The 6,000-nt window shown below is 39.4% G+C and overlaps 1 protein-coding gene across 1 annotated transcript in view; it reads right to left on the reverse strand.

Annotated features, from left to right (window-relative positions):
- LOC6526940 overlaps positions 1-4,254 on the reverse strand; it is a 7,436-nt gene extending 3,182 nt beyond the window's left edge. The window contains exon 1 of the mRNA XM_015197733.3: positions 4,151-4,254. The gene's annotated coding sequence lies outside the window, so the exon portion shown is untranslated. The remainder of the gene's footprint in view (positions 1-4,150) is intronic.
- Positions 4,255-6,000: the final 1,746 nt, after the last annotated feature.

Below are 6,000 nucleotides of genomic sequence, written 5' to 3' on the forward strand. Positions count from 1 at the left end.
CTTGAAAGCGCTCAAATAAAGAGCTCAAAATTGGAAATGCGCTTAGTTTTATGTACTGAACGGTTAACGCTGTAAATAATCCTTAGATTTATTTCTATATAAAAACACTTTTGTTTAACCAAACAAACAGTAATGACATTTTCAAAAAGTGAACTTATTTGGAAGTGGAGTAACCTTAAACCAAACTACCGAAGCGTAACTGACCTAGCCCAAAAAACTGACCTATCCAAAGTCAAGAAACTGTCCATACAGTCAGGAACGTAGCTACATGGTCATTAGTCAGTGACATTCCAGTACTCCAGCATTTCTGGCTCAACTGAAGCCCAGAGTTTGTCCCATGCATACCAAACCAATAAATACTCGCAGTTAATGGAGAAAGTTGCCCGAGTTCGAGGCTTGAGGCTCGAGGCCCATCCATGGTCATGCATTACACATATGCCTGTATTGCTGGGTCTTTTTCGGTGCCTGGTCAAAAATTCGAAAACTCTTCCGCCTGATAAGACTGCTGTTTTGGCCTTTTGTCTTGGCCACGCGCAATTGCATGTTTCTTTCCGCCTTTTCACGGCTTGTAAAATTTTGTAATTTAAATTTCCGTTGCCTCATTTGCTCTTCCTATTTGAAGCACTGCCGATGGGTTTGGCTTATTCGGTATATGACAGGTTGTTTCTGCGGCTAATTGCCGTGGGTAAGGGCATTGGCAGCTGCTGAAATATTTCCGAACCGATTGTCTTCACCTCTCTTTTTTTTTTTTTTTGGGCACTTGCTCCCAAGTAGCTCTTATTTTGCCTCACTTTTGTTTGGCTTTTAATTTGTTCGACCTGGCTTTTGTATTTTGAGACGTGTTTTCTTTTCTTATGCAATACTCGCTTTATTGAACTTTTCAATGAAGGCACTTGTAAACCAAAATTGTGGGAGAAAGGCAAGTATTTTTTGTTGTTTTTTTTTCTCTATGCGGCCTAATGACTAATGATGATTTTAGGCTCTTCAAATGGTTATTTATTTATATAATTCAGCTGTGCGGCGTGCAAAAAGCAACCTTCAAAACGTGCTCAATAACCAAATAAATATTACAAAATACAAATCTTTGAAAGATGTTTTCCTAAGCACATCTGTGCAACATTCAGCATCCGAATTGTTAGATAATTAATTCCAAAACACTTGTGCTGACTTCGTGGTTGCATCTTCCAAACATTTTAGTTGTTTCTTGAGGTTTTTTTTTTGCCAAAACCCCAACCACCTGCTGTAGTCACCACCCCCCAAACATGGCAATTAATCTTCGGCTTATACATTACATTTTACAACAGTCTCTGCGTGGCTGGAAGCAACTGGTTTCTTACTGGGTTTTTCTCTTCAGATGGCAAGCAAATTTTATTTATGTATCACGCGCCTTAAGCATTTTCTTAGGCGGAGTATGAATTCGTAAAAAATGTCATTAGTTTATAATACCGAAACAGGTGTCTATGTTACAAGTTGCACAGGTATGTATGTATACATATAGTAAACTGTTGAAAAACTATTTAAAAGTTATGTGCAAGTAAATGTGATTGCAGGATTTCCTATAAACTCCAAATAATTGAAAAATCTTTATGTAAGTTTACATAAGCTATTTATTTGTTTTGAAATTTTTAATGAAAAAGTATATAATCGTTTTCTTTGCCATCTGAAAACCCCTTCAACTTAATTTAAACTGCCACGATCTGACTCTGCCATTTCCTGTTAATTAGAAATCAATCGACAAGAAGACGTTTCTCCAGAGAAAACTTCGAGAAACTTGCACTTGCAGCTTGTTTGTAGAACGAAGCCAAAGACGAAGACAAGACGAGTTTCAGCTTTTTAAGCACCACCTTGTCGCGATGCGATGACAGTAATTATAAAGAAGACGGATTTTCCACCTGCAAAACCCACTTGATGGCTTGTTGCAACAACATCCCACCTTTGTGTATCTAGATAACTCGCCGCTTTTGATGGCGTCGAGGTCTCTTTTTTTTTAGTGCTAATTAGAATGTTTGCGTCGTCTGCTGTTGCGCCACCTGTGCCCCACCATAGGTCAACCACTTTGACCTCTTTTTCACGGAGTTACCGCAGCAAAAGGGAGCAGGATGCTGCCGTTATGAAAGTTGCAGGCGGATGCGACCACTTAATTGCCCGGTCTCGGGTCTGGTCTTGGCCAGATCTGGCTGCTCTCGTCTTGGCCCGAAGAAGCAGCAGCCGCTGGCCAACAGTAAACAATATGCAGAAAAACTGGACAGACTGTAGAAGAAAGTCTGTCAACTGCGGCCAGTTTCGGACCACCAGACCAACAGACAGTCAGACAGGCTGAAGGAGCGTTACTTTTACTGGTCAAGAGGCGACAGCACCTGCAGCTTACTGGTTTTCGCGAATGATGAGCAAAACACTAAAATTCCACAGACAGTGCACTGTGCCATGCAGTGCTCAAAACAATAACAATGAAGCGAAATGATAGTGAAAATGTTCATGTTTCTTCTTTCAGTTTTTGGTCATCACATAAAATCGTATTTATATGTGCAAGCCATATCCATAGATACTGACAGCGCGTCAGCTTAAATTGGGTGCAGGGTATGGCGGTGATTGGTGAGAGGTTCAAGTGGAATCTTCTCAATTGTCAGCGACCATCTTCACTTTCATCTTCGGAGCAGGCGCTAATGAGTAGCTCAAACTTTGGCCATGGTCAGGTAAATAAACAAGCAAGTGAAGGCACTGAAAGCCACTAAAATGGGAGAAAGACTCTTACAGAATCCAAGACCTAGTAAAACTTGTACTTCCTCAACTTTATTTTGGATGTATACTTTGCTTGTGCAAACAAAATAGTTTAATAGAATGGTATTAAAAGGTAATGTAAAGCATTCCCCTGGTCTTCAAAAATATGTTTCTCGAATGGCAGACTTTTAACAATTTCTGATTTGAATTGTGGATATCCAAGCCCAAATGACGGCAATAATAACACATCATTTATTTCTACAGTCCTTTTATTAAGTACGCAAATTGAGACCCATTGAAAGCAGCAAAAATGGTCATTCCTTTTGAAGGCCCGTAAAATTTGCATGCGAAAAACCGGAAAAGAGGCGGGAAAGAAACGCCCACTGCCGAAAAACTTTCCTTTGAGCAGAATCCATTCCACAGATTGACACAGAGGAGCACAGGGAGATCTTTTGCAAAGACTTTCCCGCATTCCGCGCAGATGAATTATTTCATTTGTCAATCGGAGACGATGGAATCGTGACTGCAGATTTCTACTGTGGAATTTTCGGAGATTGCAGACCAAAAGCGGACAGCTGTGACTACTCCTCCGCAATTGCGATGGGAAAATGCACGGCATTGAAATTGTTAAATCGTTGACCTGTCAAAGTCGACTTTAAATAGCTATACAAGTGAGGTCATCTCCAGTTGCAGCTGTAAAAATGTCAAAGCGCCTCTTATCAAGTCTCAGTTATTGCTAGCCATAAAATATTATTGGCATGTTGGATGTTGGCTTTAAACTTTACGACCCCCATACTCACTGCAGTGGCAGCAGTAGCTCACAGCTGGCGCAGCCTGACATTTTGGCAATTACTGCCCGAATTTTTGCATGCTGCTGGAAAATTAGATTTTCCACTCATTTGCACTGCCGACATATTGCGTAATCTTCTGCTTCACTGCATGGCCCTGGTAGTGGGTGGTTGTCAGATGAACACAGCCCGTAATGGGGCCAAAAATGAAGAAAAACAACTCACTCATTGTTGGCTTAACTAACAGCCGTTTTCACACTATTTGCAATGTTCTTTAAGCTGACAGAATTTGTTGCGGTAGGTCGGCACAGAACTTAGTCAAATTTTGATTTATCATCGTCAGTTCTAATTGATGTGTTCTTCCATTCACTTTCAAACTCATTTCTCATTATCTAACAAGCAGTAATTATATATTTATTAAAAACTATGATTAAAAACCAAAAAATGTACGCTACATTAATCCCAAACTCAATGTAAAGTTTAGAGTAAGCTTCTTGCATTTCTAATTTTCCTCTGTAATCTAAATCTCCATTTGTCCTGCAAACTAACAGCTAATATCGAAAACACAAGTCTTTCAAATAAGATAACACTTCTCTGACGTCACTTGTGCTTAAAGGATATGTCCTGCGATGAGTGATAATCACCTTTTGATTGAAACGAACGACACAAAACTCGATAGGCGAAGAGCACAGAAATCCAAGTTGAAAATGTTTTTGTGGGAACAACCGCACGCAACGATTCGCTTTTACCAACTGAACGCTGTGACGATCTTGCCAGGGTTTATAGCTTGGCCCCAAAAAGCCAAACAAACCAAAAAGTGCAAAAACGGTCAGCGGTGGTTCGATGCTCGAACGTGCTTCAAACCGGGCTGGAGGCTTGGCTTAAACGAGTGATCGAGTGATCGAGTGCTCCGTGGGGGCAAAAAAACATACATATACCAACAAAATTGGCCTAAACAGACAAACAGTATTTTCAAGCTGGAGACGAGCTTGGAATGCATTCGATGGCTAATTGAGTTAGTGGCAGCTACTGCTGCCATAAATGTGTCAGTGTGCTACTGGTTTTTGGGTCTATAACTTGGAGTGTCGAGTGCATCTGGTTGCTTCGAACATGTTGCAGCACAGCAAGTTCGCTGCTTGAGTCTTTTGTTTTTCATAGTTTGCAAATTTAATAAGTGCGAAAAAGGCGAATCGCATTGATGACCGTTACAAGCTTTGTTTACCGAGATGATTATGCATATATGTTTGATTTTATTTTAATTATCTGCCTTTAAGCCGAATTGCCCTCGGGTAACATTTTTGTAAGCATTTTGTTTTTTTTTTTACATTTATGTAACAATTGTATATTTTTTTACGCTTCGATACAAAGCAAAACGGTGTCAATAAAATCAATAGAGCTTAAATTGCTTCCGGCACAATTTGCTCATCATTAGCCAAAAGGTGTTGAAGAAGCGAGCATAAAGGGCAGCGCAAAGATAACAAAAAATGGAAAAAATGGAAAAATAAATACAAGCTAAAATATGTTTAAATTGTTAAAAACTAATTTCAGCTGCCTTTGTGGGCCTACTCGATTTGATTAATGGCGTTTCTTGATTTCCCTAATGAGAGCATACGAAAACAATTCATTAATTTTCATTCTGCTCGGCCCAAAAATATTGCTTAATAACGTTGGTATTTATCGCAGTAAGCAATGCTGCTCCAATGCTGCAGCTGCTCAAGTTCACCCCTACAAGGCGAATCAGCTTCTGATTTGTTTCAAGTGTCCTCTCACGCACCTCGAGCTCATCTTCGAAATGCACTTCGAGCATACTTTTACATTAAACATGAAAATGTACCCGATGTGAGGTCGCTCGGTAAATTAAATTTAATTGCATTTTCAGCGGTTGCGAAGTGCGGTGGAGTGCCAGCCAACAACTTCAAATCGATTCGGAATCGCTTCAAATTTGTTAAGACTCGCTTGCATCTTTTTTGTATACTCTAAAAGGCGATTTAGTGGACAACGGATTAATTGAATTCATTATAGAAATCATTAATTTGAAGCCAGTAAATAAAGTTGAAATATAGATACCATAAAATTAAGAGGAAATGCCAGCTTGCCCATCGCCTTTAAGAATATCAAAATGTCAACTTTAACACATCTTTAGACATTCAAGGAATGATTCTGTCACTGTCACAATAACTAAAACTGGCTATGGGAAGTTAAAATGTTATTTTAATATAGCACTACAAATTAGCTCATTTATTCACAAATACTTCTTTAATGAATAAGAATAGATTATATCATAAAGTGTGAGACGAACTTATAAACTTTATAGACTGACAATATGAAATATCCCGATAAGAGTATTGTGAGGCTCATAACTTCGCACTTAGCCTGCAGTTCTTGTTATTGGCTGTGACTTTGAACGCATTTGCCTAAGTGATTTATGCATCCGAACAGCCGATCTCGAAATGAGTCGAAGCAGCAGATGTGTGAAATCATTAAGTGTGAACAG

Source organism: Drosophila yakuba, chromosome 2L (assembly GCF_016746365.2).
Source record: "Drosophila yakuba strain Tai18E2 chromosome 2L, Prin_Dyak_Tai18E2_2.1, whole genome shotgun sequence".
NCBI classification, from domain to species: Eukaryota; Metazoa; Arthropoda; class Insecta; order Diptera; family Drosophilidae; genus Drosophila; species Drosophila yakuba.